Source organism: Etheostoma spectabile, chromosome 21 (assembly GCF_008692095.1).
Source record: "Etheostoma spectabile isolate EspeVRDwgs_2016 chromosome 21, UIUC_Espe_1.0, whole genome shotgun sequence".
Classification (NCBI taxonomy): Eukaryota; Metazoa; Chordata; class Actinopteri; order Perciformes; family Percidae; genus Etheostoma; species Etheostoma spectabile.
The window spans coordinates 8,769,664-8,792,671 of NC_045753.1; the positions used below are offsets into that span (position 1 = coordinate 8,769,664).

The window sequence follows — 23,008 nt, forward strand, 5'->3', positions numbered from 1 at the left end:
CCTCACCTGGAGTAATTGTCTTTTAATATGTAGGGGATGATTTGAAGGTTCTCTATTCACAAAAAAATCAAGCTACTCTTTGAATACATCAACTGGAAACTAAGTCAATTTAAACTACTACAGTCCTTGTCCTTCATGCTGCAGTGTCCTTCATTATAAAAAGTTGTGTATCTTGTTCACGAAAGTTGGGATCAAAGGCTCACCTTAATTTATTGATTTATGAGAACATTGATCAAATTGTCTAAAATGTAAAGTTTTTTGAAACTAAATTTGTCTCCCGGCTGTGGCAACAGCCACATGCCGAGAATGTAAAACAACACACCTTTGAGGTTCTGTGTGTGGGTGTGTTGCGTTAGGTCACGGCAGTTTCCTGCTATGACGACCAGCCACGCTCGCCTCACGCATGAGGCGGTGCTAATCTGAGGTGTTAAAAGGGGGACAGGGTACCACGGCCGAGTCAAGCAGGTACCATGTAATGGAGAACCGCCATAAGAAAGCACATTTCTGATGACTTGTGCATTCTTAAGCTGAAGTGCAGTGGTCTCTTAGGGGATCTGTAGTTTTTACTGTTTTTGATGTGGTATTGTGATTTTTTCAGCAAAGGTCGGCAAGTTCAAATAGAATCATAGCCTTCTGCTACAAATTACTCAAAGGAGGTTGATCTGAAATTTCCGAGATAGCATGGGAGGGTCTTTAGGCAACCTCTTTACTCAGGCTGTGACTCCTCAACTCATCCTTCGTACTCCACTAATACAGTAATTGGTCAGATTTTTTAAAAAGTGAATATTGCAGTAAGCAGGCTCCAGTGGAGCAATTGGTCAGCGCGCAGTACTTATAAGACAGTAACCTGCTGAGTCATGCCGAGGTTGTGAGTTCGAGCCTCACCTGGAGCAGCTGAGTTTTAATATGTAGGGGATGATTTGAAGGTTCTCTATTCACAAACAAATCACGGTACTCCTTGAATACCTACGGTCCTCGGCCTTCATGCTGCAGCGTCCTTGAGTATAAAAAGGTGGGCATCTTGTTTAGTTGGAGTTGGGCTGTTTACAAATAACTCAAGGGAGGGAGATCTGAAATTTCCGAGATAGCATGGGAGGGTCTCTAAGCAACTTCTTTACTCAGGCTGTGACTCCTTAACTTGTAACAATTCCCAAACACTTTCGGCAAAGGAAAAGCACAACGCTTAAAATTAAGGAAATGGGCGGCTCTCTAATATCAATAAAACAGGTTGTGTTCACCCTATCCCTGCTACTCAATCAAACCGCAACTGTGTCATCCACCACAACCCCTTACACACCGATAAGTGCCAGTAATAACCTTGTCCACTGACGAAGAACAACACAGATTTGAGTTTCACAAAGTGTATTGAAGCCAAACACAGCAACGTACTCCTTCATACAAACATATTCATAAACAATCCCGCACATCCAAACCCCTCCACCGGAAAAAAAGACCCACTGTCCCGCTGTTCAGAAATAATCCGGATAAACAAAAGTCCTCCTTCTTTGAAACCAAACCAAGAACCCTAACAAAAATGCCGGGTGAAGCGTGGTGAGACGCTGCTGTCAATATGAGTAGACGGGTAACTTACGCGACCTCGCCAAGTCCGATTGGAAGAAGGGTGGATGCAGTAGACCAGAATGTCTTCCAATTGATAATCCACTGAGAGAAAGTAAACCATTTATCCCGCGGTGTATCCCATCTGGCAGGCCTGCAGAAAACCAGAGCCCTCCTCAATCGTCAGCGCCTCTCCCGTTGAGCTCCGAAGTCTCTCTCTCCTCGATCGATCAGCTGATCCCGAATTGTTACAAACACGTCCCCTTTATACCCCCGCCTACACCAGACCACTCATGATGTATACAAATATCAGTCTGCAAACAATCCGTGGTTCCAGCTCAGGCCTCAGATAACACAGCTTATTACATCTACAAGTGACAGCAAAAAACAAATACACGTAATGCATGTTCCCCATCATATAAAGAAAAAGCTGCACATGAAGATAGTATGGGTGACCATTACATTCCCCCCCCCCCCAGCCAGCGGCTTATCGGGGCCATAGAATGGTTTCAAGTCTACCACATTTACGTTGTCCACCTTCAGTTTATCAGTTGACCATCGAACCCGGTAGTTTACAGGTCCTAGCACTTTCTCTACCCTAACTGGCCCTGACCATTTGGGTGCAAACTTGGCAGAGAATTTGGCTGAGGCTTTAGACAGTGGGTGCGACCTAACCCAGACCAGATCCCCAACTGCAAAGTGTACATCTTTGCGTCGTGCATTATAGTATCTAGCTTGTCTGGCTTTTGCCACCCCGACGTGTCTTTCAACCTCCTTCAGCAATAGCGCCTGTGTGTAGTGTGTTGTATGTAGATGTGCTGGGTGAGGGTGCCTTATGAATAAGACGCTCCAATGGGCCTTTGAGGTTGCGACCCAAAGCCAACACAGCAGGGGACACCCCAGTGGTCTCATGCACGGCCGTGTTAATAGCCAACCGGAACTCAGGTAACCATCGATCCCAGTCCTGATGATGTTCCCCCACAAACGAGGCGATCATGGTCTTCAGGGTCCGATTGACCCTTTCCGTCAGATTCGTCTGTGGGTGGTATGCTGTGGTAAGCTTTTGCGTGACACCCCAGGATTCACAGAGGCTGGACAGTAAACAACTGGTGAACTGGGGCCCACGGTCAGACACAAGGAAGGTGGGTACCCCCCATCGGGTAAAGATGTCGTTCTTAAGGATCTGGCAAACTTTTGGTGTCTTGGCATCCTTCAATGCGAACAGCTCCACCCACTTACTGAAATAATCGACCACCACCATCAGAATTGAATTCCGGCCCTTGCTGAGAGGAAGGGGTCCCATGAAGTCCACTCCTACCATCTCCCCCGGTGCACAGACCTCTGTTGACTGGAGTAGCCCTGCGGGCTTGACATTGGATCCTTTGTATTGTTGGCAGATAGGGCAACTGCGCACATGGCTCCAAACGTCCTTGCGCACTGTGGGCCACCATCCCACGTCAAGGATCTTCAGGAGGGTCTTCATCCTCCCTAGGTGGCCTCCGAATAGACTGTCATGGAAGTAAGCCAGAAACTCTGGGACTAACACAGCGGGAACCACCAGCTGGTAGTTGTAGCCGCCATACTTAGATGGTACACCCCGGTATAACACTCCATGCTGTTGTTGATAATGGAGGCGTCCCGGTGTTGGATCGCAGATGGAAAGGCCAAGCTCTTGGCATAAGGGGTCTGTCTCCTGAGCCGTTTCAATGTCCTGAAGGGTCTTAGGTAGATCAGACCAGTAAGATTTTGCACTAGCCAGACCTACGTTCCCATCCGGTTGAGGATGTGCTCGGGACAGGGCATCCGGTACCACATTACAACAACCTTTCTTGTAATGGACCCGAAAAGAGAATGCATGCAGCCGTAACGTCCATCGGGTGAGCCGGGATGAAGTTTTGGGACAGTTGAATGCCCAAGCCAGTGCACTGTGGTCTGTGTAAACGTCAAATGCTTCTCCTTCCAAGTAATGACGCCACTTTTCCACCGCCCACACAACAGCCAAGCACTCCTTTTCTGAGGTGGAATACCTCAGTTCAGCACCATGGAGAGCTCTTGAAGCAAATGCAATGGCTTGGTCTTCCCCTTTTATTGCCTGCATCAGGACCGCACCCAAACCTACATCGCTGGCATCACAGTGCACTTGAAAACACCCGTGTGGCTCTGGCTGAGCCACCACTGGTGACGACTGCAGCATCGCTTTACAATGTTCAAAGGCGGCCTGACACTGTGCAGACCAATCCCATTTGACCCCTTTTTTCTTGAGGTTATTAAGGGGGGTGACGATATCGGCCAGCCGAGGGATGAACTTGTGGTACCAGCCCACCAACCCCAGAAACCTCTGGAGACTCTTCAAATCCCTAGGTGCGGGGTAAGCCGCAATTGCTTCCACTTTTGTTGTTTCCACTTCTACGCCTTTTCCGGAGACCACATGTCCTAGGAAGGTGAGTTGGGATTGCAGAAGATGGCATTTAGCGACATTGAGAGTTAGATGTGCATGATGGAGTTTTTCAAACACCGCCTCAAGGTCATGTAGGTGTTGCTCATGCGACTTAGAGAAAACAATGATGTCGTCTATGTACACGAAACATATTCTGCCCTTTAACTCCCCCAGAACATTTTCCATCAGCCGTTGGAAGGTGGCTCCGGCATTCCTAAGTCCAAATGGCATGACCTTAAACTGGAACAGTCCTAGGTGGGTGGTCATGGCTGTTTTTAGTTTACTTCCTTCATCCATGGCCACCTGCCAGTACCCGCTCTGAAGATCAAGTGAGCTAAAACACTGCGCTCCATGCATGGATTCTAAGATCTCATGGACTAGCGGCATGGGATAAGCGTCATGGTGTGTTTTAGCATTAAGTCCACTGAAGTCCACACAGAACCGTGGAGTTCCGTCCTTCTTAGGTGTCAACACCACCGGGGACGCCCAAGCCGACGTAGAAGGCTCTATAACATTGTTCCTGAGCATTTTCTTCACCTGTTCTTCGATGACCGCTTGCTTGTGTGGCGATACCCTGTAAGCTCTCCTCCGCACTGGCAGCTCATCGGTAGTCAAGATCTTATGTTTTATGATGTTAGTAGCCCCGGTGGACTCTGTCCAGACTGTAGACCATTTCTGCAGCAGTGGTCTAACACGCTCCGGCTGTTTGTCCAAGAGGGGAACCGTAGGCGGGTTATCACTGACATGATCCACCACAGCCATGTAAAAGTTCACTGTAGTCCCCCACTGTAGGACTTCACGCCCCTTAGGCAAGAACCTATGCTCCTTACCACCTGGCAGCACATATTTTCTTCATTCTCCACTAATACAGTAATCTGTCAGATTTTTTCAGGAACTGAACATTGCAGCACGTAGGCTCTAGTGGTGCAATCGGTCAGTGCGTGGTGCTCATAAGACAGTAACAGGCTGAGTCATGCCAAGGTCGTGAGTTCAAGCCTCACCTGGAGCAATTGTGTTTTAATATGTAGGGGTTGATTTGAAGGTTCTCTATTCACAAAAAAAATCAAGCTACTCTTTGAATACATCAACTGGAAACTAAGTCAATTTAAACTACTACAGTCCTTGTCCTTCATGCTGCAGCGTCCTTGATTATAAAAAGTTGTGTATCTTGTTCACGAAAGTTGTGATCAAAGGCTCACCTTAATTTATTGATTTATGAGAACATTGATCAAATTGTCTAAAATGTAATAGTTTTTTTAAACTAAATTTGTCTCCCGGCTGTGGCAACAGCCACATGCCGAGAATGTAAAACAACACACCTTTGAGGTTCTGTGTGTGGGTGTGTTGCGTTAGGTCACGGCAGTTTCCTGCTATGACGACCAGCCACGCTCACCTCACGCATGAGGCGGTGCTAATCTGAGGTGTTAAAAGGGGGACAGGGTACCACGGCCGAGTCAAGCAGGTACCATGTAATGGAGAACCGCCATAAGAAAGCACATTTCTGATGACTTGTGCATTCTTAAGCTGAAGTGCATTGGCCTCTTAGGGGATCTGTAGTGTTTACTGTTTTTGATGTAGTATTGTGATTTTTTCAGCAAAGGTCGGCAAGTTCAAATAGAATCATAGCCGACTGCTACAAATTACTCAAAGGAGGGTGATCTGAAATTTCCGAGATAGCATGGGAGGGTCTTTAGGCAACCTCTTTACTCAGGCTGTGACTCCTCAACTCATCCTTCGTACTCCACTAATACAGTAATTGGTCAGATTTTTTAAGAAGTGAATATTGCAGTAAGCAGGCTCCAGTGGCGCAATTGGTCAGCGCGCAGTACTTATAAGACAGTAACCTGCTGAGTCATGCCGAGGATGTGAGTTCGAACCTCACCTGGAGCAGCTGAGTTTTAATATGTAGGGGATGATTTGAAGGTTCTCTATTCACAAACAAATCACGGTACTCCTTGAATACCTACAGTCCTCGGCCTTCATGCTGCAGCGTCCTTGAGTATAAAAAGGTGGGCATCTTGTTTAGTTGGAGTTGGGCTGTTTACAAATTACTCAAGGGAGGGAGATCTGAAATTTCCGAGATAGCATGGGAGGGTCTCTAAGCAACTTCTTTACTCAGGCTGTGACTCCTTAACTCATCATTCATACTCCACTAATACAGTAATCTGTCAGATTTTTTCAGGAACTGAATATTGCAGCACGTAGGCTCTAGTGGTGCAATCGGTCAGTGCGTGGTGCTCATAAGACAGTAACAGGCTGAGTCATGCCAAGGTCGTGAGTTCAAGCCTCACCTGGAGCAATTGTGTTTTAATATGTAGGGGTTGATTTGAAGGTTCTCTATTCACAAAAAAAATCAAGCTACTCTTTGAATACATCAACTGGAAACTAAGTCAATTTAAACTACTACAGTCCTTGTCCTTCATGCTGCAGCGTCCTTGATTATAAAAAGTTGTGTATCTTGTTCACGAAAGTTGTGATCAAAGGCTCACCTTAATTTATTGATTTATGAGAACATTGATCAAATTGTCTAAAATGTAATAGTTTTTTAAACTAAATTTGTCTCCCGGCTGTGGCAACAGCCACATGCCGAGAATGTAAAACAACACACCTTTGAGGTTCTGTGTGTGGGTGTGTTGCGTTAGGTCACGGCAGTTTCCTGCTATGACGACCAGCCACGCTCACCTCACGCATGAGGCGGTGCTAATCTGAGGTGTTAAAAGGGGGACAGGGTACCACGGCCGAGTCAAGCAGGTACCATGTAATGGAGAACCGCCATAAGAAAGCACATTTCTGATGACTTGTGCATTCTTAAGCTGAAGTGCATTGGCCTCTTAGGGGATCTGTAGTGTTTACTGTTTTTGATGTAGTATTGTGATTTTTTCAGCAAAGGTCGGCAAGTTCAAATAGAATCATAGCCGACTGCTACAAATTACTCAAAGGAGGGTGATCTGAAATTTCCGAGATAGCATGGGAGGGTCTTTAGGCAACCTCTTTACTCAGGCTGTGACTCCTCAACTCATCCTTCGTACTCCACTAATACAGTAATTGGTCAGATTTTTTAAGAAGTGAATATTGCAGTAAGCAGGCTCCAGTGGCGCAATTGGTCAGCGCGCAGTACTTATAAGACAGTAACCTGCTGAGTCATGCCGAGGATGTGAGTTCGAACCTCACCTGGAGCAGCTGAGTTTTAATATGTAGGGGATGATTTGAAGGTTCTCTATTCACAAACAAATCACGGTACTCCTTGAATACCTACAGTCCTCGGCCTTCATGCTGCAGCGTCATTGAGTATAAAAAGGTGGGCATCTTGTTTAGTTGGAGTTGGGCTGTTTACAAATTACTCAAGGGAGGGAGATCTGAAATTTCCGAGATAGCATGGGAGGGTCTCTAAGCAACTTCTTTACTCAGGCTGTGACTCCTTAACTCATCATTCATACTCCACTAATACAGTAATCTGTCAGATTTTTTCAGGAACTGAATATTGCAGCACGTAGGCTCTATTGGTGCAATCGGTCAGTGCGTGGTACTTATAAGACAGTAACCTGCTGAGTCATGCCGAGGTTGTGAGTTCAAGCCTCACCTGGAGCAATTGTGTTTTAAAATGTAGGGGATGATTTGAAGGTTCTCTATTCACAAAAAAAATCAAGCTACTCTTTAAATACATCAACTGGAAACTAAGTCAATTTAAACTACTACAGTCCTTGTCCTTCATGCTGCAGCGTCCTTGATTATAAAAAGTTGTGTATCTTGTTCACGAAAGTTGGGATCAAAGGCTCACCTTAATTTATTGATTTATGAGAACATTGATCAAATTGTCTAAAATGTAATAGTTTTTTGAAACTAAATTTGTCTCCCGGCTGTGGCAACAGCCACATGCCGAGAATGTAAAACAACACACCTTTGAGGTTCTGTGTGTGGGTGTGTTGCGTTAGGTCACGGCAGTTTCCTGCTATGACGACCAGCCACGCTCGCCTCACGCATGAGGCGGTGCTAATCTGAGGTGTTAAAAGGGGGACAGGGTACCACGGCCGAGTCAAGCAGGTACCATGTAATGGAGAACCGCCATAAGAAAGCACATTTCTGATGACTTGTGCATTCTTAAGCTGAAGTGCAGTGGTCTCTTAGGGGATCTGTAGTTTTTACTGTTTTTTATGTGGTATTGTGATTTCTTCAGCAAAGGTCGGCAAGTTCAAATAGAATCATAGCCGACTGCTACAAATTACTCAAAGGAGGGTGATCTGAAATTTCAGAGATAGCATGGGAGGGTCTTTAGGCAACCTCTTTACTCAGGCTGTGACTCCTCAACTCATCCTTCGTACTCCACTAATACAGTAATTGGTCAGATTTTTTAAGAAGTGAATATTGCAGATAGCAGGCTCCAGTGGCGCAATTGGTCAGTGCGCGGTACTTATAAGACAGTAACCTGCTGAGTCATGCGGAGGTTGTGAGTTCGAGCCTCACCTGGAGCAGTTGAGTTTTAATATGTAGGGGATGATTTGAAGGTTCTCTATTCACAAACAAATCACGGTACTCCTTGAATACCTACAGTCCTCGGCCTTCATGCTGCAGCGTCCTTGAGTATAAAAAGGTGGACATCTTGTTTAGTTGGAGTTGGGCTGTTTACAAATTACTCAAGGGAGGGAGATCTGAAATTTCCGAGATAGCATGGGAGGGTCTCTAAGCAAATTCTTTACTCAGGCTGTGACTCCTTAACTCATCATTCATACTCCACTAATACAGTAATCTGTCAGATTTTTTCAGGAACTGAACATTGCAGCATGTAGGCTCTAGTGGTGCAATCGGTCAGTGCGTGGTACTTATAAGACAGTAACCTGCTGAGTCATGCCGAGGTTGTGAGTTCAAGCCTCACCTGGAGCAATTGTGTTTTAATATGTAGGGGATGATTTGAAGGTTCTCTATTCACAAAAAAAATCAAGCTACTCTTTGAATACATCAACTGGAAACTAAGTCAATTTAAACTACTACAGTCCTTGTCCTTCATGCTGCAGTGTCCTTGATTATAAAAAGTTGTGTATCTTGTTCACGAAAGTTGGGATCAAAGGCTCACCTTAATTTATTGATTTATGAGAACATTGATCAAATTGTCTAAAATGTAATAGTTTTTTGAAACTAAATTTGTCTCCCGGCTGTGGCAACAGCCACATGCCGAGAATGTAAAACAACACACCTTTGAGGTTCTGTGTGTGGGTGTGTTGCGTTAGGTCACGGCAGTTTCCTGCTATGACGACCAGCCACGCTCGCCTCACGCATGAGGCGGTGCTAATCTGAGGTGTTAAAAGGGGGACAGGGTACCACGGCCGAGTCAAGCAGGTACCATGTAATGGAGAACCGCCATAAGAAAGCACATTTCTGATGACTTGTGCATTCTTAAGCTGAAGTGCAGTGGTCTCTTAGGGGATCTGTAGTTTTTACGGTTTTTGATGTAGTATTGTGATTTTTTCAGCAAAGGTCGGCAAGTTCAAATAGAATCATAGCCGACTGCTACAAATTACTCAAAGGAGGGTGATCTGAAATTTCCGAGATAGCATGGGAGGGTCTTTAGGCAACCTCTTTACTCAGGCTGTGACTCCTCAACTCATCCTTCGTACTCCACTAATACAGTAATTGGTCAGATTTTTTAAGAAGAGAATATTGCAGTTAGAAGGCTCCAGTGGCGCAATTGGTCAGCGCGCGGTACTTATAAGACAGTAACCTGCTGAGTCATGCGGAGGTTGTGAGTTCGAGCCTCACCTGGAACAGCTGAGTTTTAATATGTAGGGGATGATTTGAAGGTTCTCTATTCACAAACAAATCACGGTACTCCTTGAATACCTACAGTCCTCGGCCTTCATGCTGCAGCGTCCTTGAGTATAAAAAGGTGGGCATCTTGTTTAGTTGGAGTTGGGCGGTTTACAAATTACTCAAGGGAGGGAGATCTGAAATTTCCGAGATAGCATGGGAGGGTCTCTAAGCAACTTCTTTACTCAGGCTGTGACTCCTTAACTCATCATTCATACTCCACTAATACAGTAATCTGTCAGATTTTTTCAGGAACTGAACATTGCAGCATGTAGGCTCCAGTGGCGCAATCGGTCAGCTCGTGGTACTTATAAGACAGTAACCTGCTGAGTCATGCCGAGGTTGTGAGTTCAAGCCTCACCTGGAGCAATTGTGTTTTAATATGTAGGGGTTGATTTGAAGGTTCTCTATTCACAAAAAAAATCAAGATACTCTTTGAATACATCAACTGGAAACTAAGTCAATTTAAACTACTACAGTCCTTGTCCTTCATGCTGCAGCGTCCTTGATTATAAAAAGTTGTGTATCTTGTTCACGAAAGTTGGGATCAAAGGCTCACCTTAATTTATTGATTTATGAGAACATTGATCAAATTGTCTAAAATGTAATAGTTTTTTGAAACTAAATTTGTCTCCCGGCTGTGGCAACAGCCACAGGCCGAGAATGTAAAACAACACACCTTTGAGGTTCTGTGTGTGGGTGTGTTGCGTTAGGTCACGGCAGTTTCCTGCTATGACGACCAGCCACGCTCGCCTCACGCATGAGGCGGTGCTAATCTGAGGTGTTAAAAGGGGGACAGGGTACCACGGCCGAGTCAAGCAGGTACCATGTAATGGAGAACCGCCATAAGAAAGCACATTTCTGATGACTTGTGCATTCTTAAGCTGAAGTGCAGTGGTCTCTTAGGGGATCTGTAGTTTTTACGGTTTTTGATGTGGTATTGTGATTTCTTCAGCAAAGGTCGGCAAGTTCAAATAGAATCATAGCCGACTGCTACAAATTACTCAAAGGAAGGTGATCTGAAATTTTCAAGGTAACATGGGAGGGTCTTTAGGCAACCTCTTTACTCAGGCTGTGACTCCTCAACTCATCCTTCGTACTCCACTAATACAGTAATTGGTCAGATATTTTAAGAAGTGAATATTACAGCACGTAGGCTCCAGTGGCGCAATCGGTCAGCGCGTGGTACTTATAAGACAGTAACCTGCTGAGTCATGCCAAGGTTGTGAGTTCGAGCCTCACCTGGAGCAGCAGAGTTTTAATATGTAGGGATAATTTGAAGGTTCTCTGTTCCCAAATAAATCAAGCTACTCTTTGAATACATAAACTGCTAACTAAGTCAACTTAAACTACTTCAGTCCTTGTCCTTCATGCTGGAGCGTCCTTGATTATAAAAAGTTTTGTATCTTTCTCACAAAAGTTGTGATCAAAGGCTCACCTTAATTTATCGATTGATGAGAACATTAATCAAATTGTCTGATATGTGATCGTTTTTTTTAAACTAAATTTGTCTCCGGCTCTGGCAAAAGCCACATACCGAGAATGTAAAACAACACCCCTTTGAGGTTCTGTGTGTGGGTGTGTTGCGTTAGGTCACAGCAGTTCCCTGCTATGGTAACCAGCTACGCTCACCTCACGCATGAGGCGGTGCTAATCTGCAGTGTTAAAAGGAGGACGGGGCACCACGGCCGAGTAAAGCAGGTACCAAGTAATGGAGAAACACCATATGAAAGCACATTTTTGACAACTTGTGCATTCTTAAGTTGAAGTGCTGTGGCCTCTTGGGGGATCTGTAGTTTTTACTGTGGTACTGTGATGTTTTCAGCAAAGGGCTGCAGGTTGAAATAGAATCATAGCCTACTGCATATATGGGCACCCGCTCTACCAACGGATCTATCCGGGAGCCCATTTTTGTCCATCTTTTTTGCCCGAGCGGGAGCAACAACTGTGGAGAGACACTCACCAACTGTGGTAGAACTTGTTACTGGTTGATCTGCTGGACCAGTGTTTCGTACTCCTGCTAAATGTCTTTCTCCTGCATTTTATTTATACCTGTCTGGCCAGTGTAAACAGTCAGATTTCCCAGGAAATTGATAGCTATTTTCATTTGCTCTCATGGCGCAAGTGGTCAGTGTGTGGAACTTAAAAGACAGAAACCTGCAGTTATTCACATGCACTCAGACAAATCTGTCACTTTTTTGTCAAATAAAAACATTCTGAAAATTGAGGTAGCCCTTCATGTGTGAAATGAAAAAGAGAACTCAATATTTAACACTTGTAGAATGAATTACAAAAGATCTTGACAGGTTCATCTGTGTTCTTGTGTCACAGTTCTGCGCCAGGCGGTTTTGGGCATTACAGGTTTTCTTTCATCAGATGGTGTCCATCTGAAGGCGATTTTTGTGATGCGGTCCTGCTCCATCCTCGTCATGTCTGTTTGGACAACTCATTAGCTGGAGTGGGATGGTATAATTCTTTTCTAACAAACGTTTTGTTGTCATCTTCTTCGGAGATGCTAGGGACTGTTTACAAATTACTCAAGTTAGGGTGATCTAAAATTTCCGAGATAGCATGGGAGGGTCATTAAGCAACTTCTTTACTCAGGCTGTGACTCCTCAACTCATCCTTCATACTCCACTAACACAGTAATCTGTCAGAATTTTCAGGAACTGAATGCAGCAGCGTATAGGCTCCAGTGGCGCAATCGGTCAGCGCGTGGTACTTATAAGATGGTAAACTGCTGAGTGATGCAGAGGTTGTGGGTTCAAGGCTCACCTGGAGCAGATGTGTTTTACCTTCACTCAGACAAACCTGTCATTCATAAAAAAATTAAAAAAATTCTGAATGTTGAGGTAACCCTTCATGTGGAAAATTGTCTGTGCGTAATATCCTTGGTCATGGGCTTCTCGTTTTCAAGTACAGTTCATCATTGGAGATCCTATTAGGCCAAAACATCTGGCATCTTTGTCAGAGGCATCAATTATGGAACACTTCTATTCTCCTCATGTCTGTTTAGACAACTCACTAGCTGGATTGAGATGGTATTAATCTTTTCTAACAAACGTTTAGTTGTCCTCTTCTTCAGACATGCTAGGGACTGTATACAAATGACTCAAGGGAGGGGGATCTGAAATTTCCGAGATAGCATGGGAGGGTCTCTAAGCAACCTCTTTACTCAGGTTGTGACTCGTCAACTTATCCTTCATACTCCACTAATACAGTAATATGTCAGATTTTTCAGGAACTGAATAGAGTACTTCGTAAGCTCCAGTGGCGCAATCGGTCAGCGCGCGGTACTTATAAGACAGTAACCTGCAGAGGCATGCCGAGGTTGTGAGTTCGATCCTTACCTGGAGCAGTTGAGTTTTAATATGTAGGGGACAGAAACCTGCAGTTAATCAGAATGTGAGTTCAAAACTAACTTGGAGCAGAAACCTTGTAGCTGCAGCAGGTGAGGTGAACACATCCACTCAGACAAATCTGTCACTCCAGTCAAAAAACATAACATTCTGAAAATTGAGGTAGCCCTTCATGTGTAAAATGAAAAAGAGAACTCAATATTTAACACCTGTAGAATGAATTACAAAAGATCTTGACAGGTTCATCTGTGTTCTTGTGTCACAGTTCTGCGCGAGGTGGTTTTGGGCATTACAGGTTTTCTTTCATCAGATGGTGTCCATCTGAAGGCGATTTTTGTGATGCGGTCCTGCTCCATCCTCGTCATGTCTGTTTAGACAACTCACTAGCTGGATTGGGATGGTATTAATCTTTTCTAACAAACATGTTGTTGTCATCTTCTTCAGACATGCTTGGGACTGTATACAAATTACTCAAAGGAGGGTGATCTAAAATTTCCGGGATAGCATGGGAAGGTCTTTAAGCAACTTCTTTACTCAGGCTGTGACTCCTCAACTCATCCTTCGTACTCCACTAATACAGTATTTTTTCAGGAACTGAATAGCGCACTACATAGGCTCCAGTGGCGCAATCGGTCAGCGCGCGGTACTTATAAGACAGTAACCTGCAGAGTCATGCTGAGGTTGTGAGTTCGATCCTCACCTGGAGCAGTTGAGTTTTGATATGTAGGGGATGATTTGAAGGTTCTCTATTCACAAACCAATCAAGCTGCTCCTTGAATACCTACAGTCCTTGGCCTTCATGCTGCAGCGTCCTTGAATATAAAAAGATGTGCAGCTGGAGTTGGACTGTTTACAAATTACTCAAGGGAGGGTGATCTGATATTTCTGAGATAGCATGGGAGGGTTTTTAGGCAACCTCTTTACTCAGGCTGTGACTCCTCAACTCGTCCTTCGTACTCCACTAATACAGTAATCTGTCAGATTTTTCAGGAACTGAATATTGCAAAATGCAGGCTCCAGTGGCGCAATCGGTCAGCGTGCGGTACTTACAGTATAAGACAGTCACTTGCTGAGTGATGCTGAGGTTGTGAGTTTGAGGCTCACCCGGAGCAGACACGTTTTACCTGCCCTCAGACAAACCAGTCATTCATAAAAAAATTCTAAATGTTGATGTAACCCTTCATGTGGAAAATCGTCTGTGCGTAATATCCTTGGTCATGGGCTTCTCGTTTTCAAGTACAGTTCATCATTGGAGATCCTATTAGGCCAAAACATGCGGCAGATTTGTCAGAGGCATCAATTATGGAACACTTCTATTCTCCTCATGTCTGTTTGGACAACTCCCTAGCTGGAGTGGGATGGTATTAATCTTTTCTAACACACATAATGTTGTCATCTTCTTCAGAGATGCTAGGGACTGTATACAAATTACTCAAGGGAGGGGGATCTGAAATTTCCGAGATAGCATGGGAGGTTCTCTAAGCAACCTCTTTACTCAGGTTGTGACTCGTCAACTTATCCTTCATACTCCACTAATACAGTAATATGTCAGATTTTGGAACTGAATGGAGTACTTCGTAAGCTCCAGTGGCGCAATCGGTCAGCGCGCGGTACTTATAAGACAGTAACCTGCAGAGGCATGCCGAGGTTGTGAGTTCGATCCTCACCTGGAGCAATTGAGTTTTAATATGTAGGGGACAGAAACCTGCAGTTAATCAGAATGTGAGTTCAAAACTAACTTGGAGCAGAAACATTGTAGCTGCAGCAGGTGAGGTGAACACATCCACTCAGACAAATCTGTCAAACCAATCAAAAAACAAAACATTCTGAAAATTGAGGTAGCCCTTCATGTGTAAAATGAAAAAGAGAACTCAATATTGAATACCTGTAGAATGAATTACAAAAGATCTTGACAGGTTCATCTGTGTTCTTGTGTCACAGTTCTGCACGAGGCGGTTTTGGTTATTACAGGTTTTCTTTCATCAGATGGTGTCCATCTGAAGGCGATTTTTGTGATGCGGTCCTGCTCCATCCTCGTCATGTCTGTTTAGACAACTGACTAGCTGGATTGGGATGGTATTAATCTTTTCTAACAAACATGTTGTTGTCATCTTCTTCAGACATGTTTGGGACTGTATACAAATTACTCAAAGGAGGGTGATCTAAAATTTCCGAGATAGCATGGGAAGGTCTTTAAGCAACTTCTTTACTCAGGCTGTGACTCCTCAACTCATCCTTTATACTCCACTAATACAGTAATATGTCCGATTTTTCAGGAACTGAATACAGTACTTCGTAAGCTCCAGTGGCGCAATCGGGCAGCGTGCGGTACTTATAAGACAGTAACCTGCTGAGTCATGCCGAGGTTGTGAGTTCGAGCCTCACCTGGAGCAGCTGAGTTTTAATATGTAGGGAATGATTTGAAGGTTCTCTATTCACAAACCAATCAAGCTGCTCCTTGAATACCTACAGTCCTTGGCCTTCATGCTGCAGCGTCCTTGAATATAAAAAGATGTGCAGCTGGAGTTGGACTGTTTACAAATTACTCAAGGGAGGGTGATCTGATATTTCTGAGATAGCATGGGAGGGTTTTTAGGCAACCTCTTTACTCAGGCTGTGACTCCTCAACTCGTCCTTCGTACTCCACTAATACAGTAATCTGTCAGATTTTTCAGGAACTGAATATTGCAAAATGCAGGCTCCATGGCGCAATCGGTCAGCGTGCGGTACTTACAGTATAAGACAGTCACTTGCTGAGTGATGCTGAGGTTGTGAGTTTGAGGCTCACCCGGAGCAGACACGTTTTACCTGCCCTCAGACAAACCAGTCATTCATAAAAAAATTCTAAATGTTGATGTAACCCTTCATGTGGAAAATCGTCTGTGCGTAATATCCTTGGTCATGGGCTTCTCGTTTTCAAGTACAGTTCATCATTGGAGATCCTATTAGGCCAAAACATGCGGCAGATTTGTCAGAGGCATCAATTATGGAACACTTCTATTCTCCTCATGTCTGTTTGGACAACTCCCTAGCTGGAGTGGGATGGTATTAATCTTTTCTAACACACATAATGTTGTCATCTTCTTCAGAGATGCTAGGGACTGTATACAAATTACTCAAGGGAGGGGGATCTGAAATTTCCAAGATAGCATGGGAGGTTCTCTAAGCAACCTCTTTACTCAGGTTGTGACTCGTCAACTTATCCTTCATACTCCACTAATACAGTAATATGTCAAATTTTGGAACTGAATAGAGTTCTTCGTAAGCTCCAGTGGCGCAATCGGTCAGCGCGCGGTACTTATAAGACAGTAACCTGCAGAGGCATGCCGAGGTTGTGAGTTCGATCCTCACCTGGAGCAATTAAGTTTTAATATGTAGGGGACAGAAACCTGCAGTTAATCAGAATGTGAGTTCAAAACTAACTTGGAGCAGAAACATTGTAGCTGCAGCAGGTGAGGTGAACACATCCACTCAGACAAATCTGTCAAACCAGTCAAAAAACAAAACATTCTGAAAATTGAGGTAGCCCTTCATGTGTAAAATGAAAAAGAGAACTCAATATTGAATACCTGTAGAATGAATTACAAAAGATCTTGACAGGTTCATCTGTGTTCTTGTGTCACAGTTCTGCGCGAGGCGGTTTTGGTTATTACAGGTTTTCTTTCATCAGATGGTGTCCATCTGAAGGCGATTTTTGTGATGCGGTCCTGCTCCATCCTCGTCATGTCTGTTTAGACAACTGACTAGCTGGATTGGGATGGTATTAATCTTTTCTTTTCCTTGGCCTTCATGCTGCAGCGTCCTTGAATATAAAAAGATGTGCAGCTGGAGTTGGACTGTTTACAAATTACTCAAGGGAGGGTGATCTGATATTTCTGAGATAGCATGGGAGGGTTTTTAGGCAACCTCTTTACTCAGGCTGTGACTCCTCAACTCGTCCTTCGTACTCCACTAATACAGTAATCTGTCAGATTTTTCAGGAACTGAATATTGCAAAATGCAGGCTCCAGTGGCGCAATCGGTCAGCGTGCGGTACTTACAGTATAAGACAGTCACTTGCTGAGTGATGCTGAGGTTGTGAGTTTGAGGCTCACCCGGAGCAGACACGTTTTACCTGCCCTCAGACAAACCAGTCATTCATAAAAAAATTCTAAATGTTGATGTAACCCTTCATGTGGAAAATCGTCTGTGCGTAATATCCTTGGTCATGGGCTTCTCGTTTTCAAGTACAGTTCATCATTGGAGATCCTATTAGGCCAAAACATGCGGCAGATTTGTCAGAGGCATCAATTATGGAACACTTCTATTCTCCTCATGTCTGTTTGGACAACTCCCTAGCTGGAGTGGGATGGTATTAATCTTTTCTAACACACATAATGTTGTCATCTTCTTCAGAGATGCTAGGGACTGTATACAAATTACTCAAGGGAGGGGGATCTGAAATTTCCGAGATAGCATGGGAGGTTCTCTAAGCAACCTCTTTACTCAGGTTGTGACTCGTCAACTTATCCTTCATACTCCACTAATACAGTAATATGTCAGATTTTTCAGGAACTGAATAGAGTACTTCGTAAGCTCCAGTGGCGCAATCGGTCAGCGCGCGGTACTTATAAGACAGTAACCTGCCGAGGTTGTGAGTTCGATCCTCACCTGGAGCAATTGAGTTTTAATATGTAGGGGACAGAAACCTGCAGTTAATCAGAATGTGAGTTCAAAACTAACTTGGAGCAGAAACATTGTAGCTGCAGCAGGTGAGGTGAACACATCCACTCAGACAAATCTGTCAAACCAGTCAAAAAACAAAACATTCTGAAAATTGAGGTAGCCCTTCATGTGTAAAATGAAAAAGAGAACTCAATATTGAATACCTGTAGAATGAATTACAAAAGATCTTGACAGGTTCATCTGTGTTCTTGTGTCACAGTTCTGCGCGAGGCGGTTTTGGTTATTACAGGTTTTCTTTCATCAGATGGTGTCCATCTGAAGGCGATTTTTGTGATGCGGTCCTGCTCCATCCTCGTCATGTCTGTTTAGACAACTCACTAGCTGGATTGGGATGGTATTAATCTTTTCTAACAAACATGTTGTTGTCATCTTCTTCAGACATGTTTGGGACTATATACAAATTACTCAAAGGAGAAAAAATTTCCGAGATAGCATGGGAGGGTCTTTAAGCAACTTCTTACCTGGAGCACCTGAGTTTTAATATGTAGGGGATGATTTGAAGGTTCTCTATTCACAAACAAATCAAGCTACTCCTTGAATACCTACAGTCCTTGGCCTTCATGCTGCAGCGTCCTTGAATATAAAAAGGTGTGCAGCTGGAGTAGGACTGTATACAAATTACTCAAGGGAGGGTGATCTGGTATTTCCGAGATAGCATGGGAGGGTTTTTAGGCAACCTCTTTACTCAGGCTGTGACTCCTTAACTCATCCTTCAAAGTCCACTAATACAATAATCTGTCCGATTTTTCAGGAACTGAATATTGCTAAATGTAGGCTCCAGTGGCGCAATCGGTCGGTGCGCTCTATTTATAAGACAGTAACCTGCAGAGTCAAGCAGAGGTTGTGAGTTTAAGGCTCACCTGGAGCAGACATGTTTATCTGCACTCAGACAAACCTGTCATTCATAAAAAAATTCAAAATGTTTATGTAAGCCTTCATGTGGAAAATTGTCTGTGCGTAATATCCTTGGTCATGGGCTTCTTGTTTTCTTTACACTGCACTGTAAATTGTATTCTTGTATTTTATACACGTCTTAACCTAGTTTAGCTATATTAATAAAGCTTATCTTTAATGAATGTTTGCCCATTTAATGTTTTATGTAAATAACTTTGACTTGCCTTGTTGCTTAAATTGTGCTTGTAAATAAGGCTGCGTTGCCTTATCGTGAAAATGAATGATTCCCCTCTGGGTCCAGGGGATCTTTCTGGGTCCGGGGGGCCCCCTTTGGGAACTAATGCAGTAGTCTACTTAAGTAAATGTACTTATAGATACACCTCTGCACCCAACTCTGCCAAGGTTGTGAGTTTAAGGCTCACCTGGAGCAGACATGTTTATCTGCACTCAGACAAACCTGTCATTCATAAAAAAATTCCATGCCAAAACATGGGGCAGATTTGTCAGAGGCATCAATTATGGAACACTTCTATTCTCCTCATGTCTGTTTGGACAACTCCCTTGCTGGAGTGGGATTGTATTAATCTTTTCTAACACACATAATGTTGTCATCTTCTTCAGAGATGCTAGGGACTGTATACAAATTACTCAAGGGAGGGTGATCTGAAATTTCCGAGATAGCATGGGAGGGTCTCTAAGCAACCTCTTTACTCAGGCTGTAACTCCTCAACTCATCCTTCATACTCCACTAATACAGTAATCTGTCAGATTTATCAATAACTGAATAATGCAGCATGAAGGCTCCAGTGGCGCAATCGGTCAACGCGTGGTACTTATAAGACAGTAACCTGCTGAGTCATGCCGAGGTTGTGAGTTCAAGCCTCACCTGGAGCTGCTAAGTAATATGTAATATGTAAGGGTTAGTTGAATGTTCTCTATTCACAAACCAATTAAGCTACTCTTTGAATACCTCAACTGCTAACTAAGTCAACTTAAACTACTGCAATCCTTGGCCTTCATGCTGCAGCGTCCTTTATTATAAAAAGGTGTGTATCTTGTTCCCCAAAGTTGAGATCAAGAGCTCACCTTCATTTATTGATTTATGAGAACATTAATCAAAATGTCTGAAATCTGCCAGTTTTAGCCAGCTGGCATGCTGAGGTAGCCTTTCATGTGTAAAATCCAAAACAGAACTCAATATCTCTACTGTGAAACACCTGTAGAAAGAATTACCCAACAATTTAACAAAAAAATAACAAAATATAAATCGGCCTCGTTAAATAATGTATTTTCTTTTACTAAAACTGGCTAACAGTGCTTTCCTTTTACCTACCTACCACATTGACCTATAAAACATGACTGTGCATTTTATGTTAAACTGCAAAAAGAGGCCATGAGATCCCCTTGTTATGCTGAGTCAGCCCACATAACTCTGGGTAACAGCGAAGGTCTGGCAATATTCCAAACAAATAAAAACCAAGTGAAAACTATTTATTTTGAGGATGAAACACTGCATTTGTTGGGGATGTTACATGTTTACAAATACAAGTACATGTCTTTTTTTAAACATTTTACTGATGTAATCATTAAGCAATTATTGTGAACAGTAACAATTGTTATTGTTAATTGTTGTAATATGTAAGATTGTACAGCATTTAACAACTGTCAAAGCATCATTTCTGATATAAAACCTCACAGGAACTTTAAAAGAAAAAACTGCTACATGTCTTTGGCCCATGCATGGTGAGGGGGGTTATGTAAGGTCACCATGATTATTAGATCCTTCTAGAGGTGATGTGAGGTGAACCACCCACTCTCCCCCACCCCAAGCTTTTACTCTCTTGTTGTTGTTTTTTTGCACAGATGTCCTTAGATGACTTTCTACTTGTGAAGTTAGTTGTTTCTCCAACTGTTGGAATTTTAAATGATCTATTCGGCTGTCTGAAAAAATACGTTTAAAGGCCGAGCTGACCAACTGAGAAACAGTCACAGACTCAATAATCCATTTGTCTAGTCCAGGGTCCAGATTATAGAGGACTCAGCTTTCTTCATTTTTGTTGATATAATTAAACATCAAGCAACATTGCGCTTAAGCTAAAGCAAAATCAGTCTAGTCTAATTCAAATAGTGTCTTCACACTTGGGCCTTTCCCAGTTTTCATTCACATAAAATGTCTATTGTGTTCAAATGTAGTCTTTGAATAGTTCAAGTGACAAAACGTGGTTTATCAGATTATCACATGCTTCTTTGGTCTAATTACAGACAAACAGGAGCCCATAAAACAAGGCTGACATCAATGGAGCAAAGTGGGCAACTGTTGGATCCCCAGCCCTCCAGAATCCCAGGAGCACCCAAAAGCAAGCTTTTACTATGTGGTATTTGGTATGTGATAACATGATTAGCTGTAACTTTGTTAGGAAACACTCACTACTGTTAAGTTGTTGATTTTATAAAAAACAAATGTAAAAAAATAAGGGTTATTAAAATTGTCACCATCTCTTGCTTCTTCTAATACTGAAAAACCACTGCCAGATCTCTGGCTCTGGATGATGGTGTCGGTTCAAATGCCTCATAAAAGGCACATAATGTGTTACAGAAAAGGTAAAGTCCTCTGGCCAATGCAGCCCTGTGGTTCTTCGCACAATGGTATCTGATGCAGACTGGCCTCACGCCCTCTGTCCCTTGACCAGCAGTGCATGGAGCTGCAGATAGCAGCAGCTGAACGTTTATCTGGAAAACCTTCTCCGCACTGCAAAATATATTCCACTGTGAAACCTCTGACTCACATTTAATATGCTTTTTTTCTGGTCATGGTGTGGAATAAGACCATGAAGTCAGGAGTTCTACATAGAGAAAATAATGAAAAATAACGTCTTTATAGTTGGATTTTTATTCACAAGGAGCACAGTCGATGCCTGTCAGACTGTTACACTAGATAAGAAAGTAATTGAACGAGTATCAGTCTAAAAATATCTTGGTTTCTTCTTAGAAGAAAGTTTGTCCTTCAAGCAGCACATAGAGTGTCTAACAAAAAATTTAGAGAAAAGATGGGTTTCTACTATAGAAACAAAGGCTATTTCTCTTTAAGTGCGAGAAAAACAACATTTCGGTCAATGCTGGATTATGGTGATATTTTATGCATGCAAATCAATCTCTGAAAATGCTGGATTCATGCAGCACTAAGATTCATAACTAATTCTAGTTTTTGTACTCATCACTGTAGCTTGTATGAGAGTGTTGGTTGGCCTTCTTTGCACAGTGGCAGGTTGGAGCATTGGTATATTTGCCTCCTTACTTATGTTCTCTCCTGATTCCTAAAGTCCCCACCAGGAAATGTAATCTTACATCATATGGTCAAATCATGTATGACATTCCCCGAACGCAAACTGTTTTCGATGAAACGTGTCTTTAAAGTTTTTTTTTTGTTTTTTTGCACTTTACCCCCGTTCCGTGTGATTTCAAAATAAAAGTCACCATGGTCACATACAGACCATTTGAGTACTAAATGTGATGTCACTGGGCGCTGCTGGTGATTATGTTGAGATGATGTTAAATTGCCTACTGTCTTTTTCTGTTTTATGTTGTCCTTTTTTTTGTTTTTTAATTCATATTTTAAATGTGGAACTGTTACACTGGCCAGAACTCCCTTGAAAAAGAGATTCTGACTCTCAAAGGGATTTTTTCCTGGTAAAATAAAGGTTAATAACTTAGTTAAGTGTAAGCAACTCTGGAGCAGATGAGCACATACACCTGCTAAAATACCCATGAACAAACAAACTAATGTGAAGGCCCCGACAGGGCCAGCATCGGACACTGGTGGAGGAAGTATCTGAATCCATCCGTTTACTTACTAATACCACAGGGTAAAAAAATCCATCCCCGACTGCAATTAAAGTGTTACTTAAAGCTCCCACATTATGCTCCTTTTCAGGTTCATAATTGTATTTTGAGGTTGTACCAGAATAGGTTAACATGGTTTAATTTTCAAAAAAACACAACATTTTTGTTGTACTGCACATTACTGAAGATCCTGTTTTCACCTTGTGTGTTCAGGTCTCTGTTTTAGCTACAGAGTGAGACATCTCACTTGATTTCACTACAGAGTGAGACAGATCCTGTTTTCACCCTGTGTGTTTAGGTCTCTTTTTTAGTTACAGAATGAGACATCTCACGTGTTGTAGCTACAGAGTGTGATATCTCACGTCTATACTATCTTTGTTGGGAGTCGCACATGCAC

At 43.1% G+C, this 23,008-nt stretch overlaps 11 non-coding genes across 11 annotated transcripts; all 11 read left to right on the top strand.

Annotated features, from left to right (window-relative positions):
* Positions 1–5,790: 5,790 nt before the first annotated feature.
* trnai-uau (transfer RNA isoleucine (anticodon UAU)) lies at positions 5,791–5,884 on the top strand. The gene is made up of 2 exons: positions 5,791–5,828; positions 5,849–5,884. It is a non-coding gene; the product is annotated as a tRNA-Ile (tRNA).
* Positions 5,885–7,079: 1,195 nt separating this feature from the next.
* Positions 7,080–7,173, top strand: trnai-uau (transfer RNA isoleucine (anticodon UAU)). The gene is made up of 2 exons: positions 7,080–7,117; positions 7,138–7,173. It is a non-coding gene; the product is annotated as a tRNA-Ile (tRNA).
* A 1,196-nt stretch (positions 7,174–8,369) lies between these two features.
* On the top strand, positions 8,370–8,463 carry trnai-uau (transfer RNA isoleucine (anticodon UAU)). The gene is made up of 2 exons: positions 8,370–8,407; positions 8,428–8,463. It is a non-coding gene; the product is annotated as a tRNA-Ile (tRNA).
* Positions 8,464–9,659: 1,196 nt separating this feature from the next.
* trnai-uau (transfer RNA isoleucine (anticodon UAU)) lies at positions 9,660–9,753 on the top strand. The gene is made up of 2 exons: positions 9,660–9,697; positions 9,718–9,753. It is a non-coding gene; the product is annotated as a tRNA-Ile (tRNA).
* A 1,196-nt stretch (positions 9,754–10,949) lies between these two features.
* Positions 10,950–11,043, top strand: trnai-uau (transfer RNA isoleucine (anticodon UAU)). Its single transcript has 2 exons — positions 10,950–10,987; positions 11,008–11,043. It is a non-coding gene; the product is annotated as a tRNA-Ile (tRNA).
* A 2,014-nt stretch (positions 11,044–13,057) lies between these two features.
* On the top strand, positions 13,058–13,151 carry trnai-uau (transfer RNA isoleucine (anticodon UAU)). Its single transcript has 2 exons — positions 13,058–13,095; positions 13,116–13,151. It is a non-coding gene; the product is annotated as a tRNA-Ile (tRNA).
* A 615-nt stretch (positions 13,152–13,766) lies between these two features.
* Positions 13,767–13,860, top strand: trnai-uau (transfer RNA isoleucine (anticodon UAU)). The gene is made up of 2 exons: positions 13,767–13,804; positions 13,825–13,860. It is a non-coding gene; the product is annotated as a tRNA-Ile (tRNA).
* An 873-nt stretch (positions 13,861–14,733) lies between these two features.
* Positions 14,734–14,827, top strand: trnai-uau (transfer RNA isoleucine (anticodon UAU)). The gene is made up of 2 exons: positions 14,734–14,771; positions 14,792–14,827. It is a non-coding gene; the product is annotated as a tRNA-Ile (tRNA).
* Positions 14,828–15,451: 624 nt separating this feature from the next.
* On the top strand, positions 15,452–15,545 carry trnai-uau (transfer RNA isoleucine (anticodon UAU)). Its single transcript has 2 exons — positions 15,452–15,489; positions 15,510–15,545. It is a non-coding gene; the product is annotated as a tRNA-Ile (tRNA).
* An 872-nt stretch (positions 15,546–16,417) lies between these two features.
* Positions 16,418–16,511, top strand: trnai-uau (transfer RNA isoleucine (anticodon UAU)). Its single transcript has 2 exons — positions 16,418–16,455; positions 16,476–16,511. It is a non-coding gene; the product is annotated as a tRNA-Ile (tRNA).
* A 1,215-nt stretch (positions 16,512–17,726) lies between these two features.
* On the top strand, positions 17,727–17,810 carry trnai-uau (transfer RNA isoleucine (anticodon UAU)). Its single transcript is given in 2 exon segments — positions 17,727–17,764; positions 17,775–17,810. It is a non-coding gene; the product is annotated as a tRNA-Ile (tRNA).
* The last annotated feature ends 5,198 nt before the right edge of the window (positions 17,811–23,008 follow it).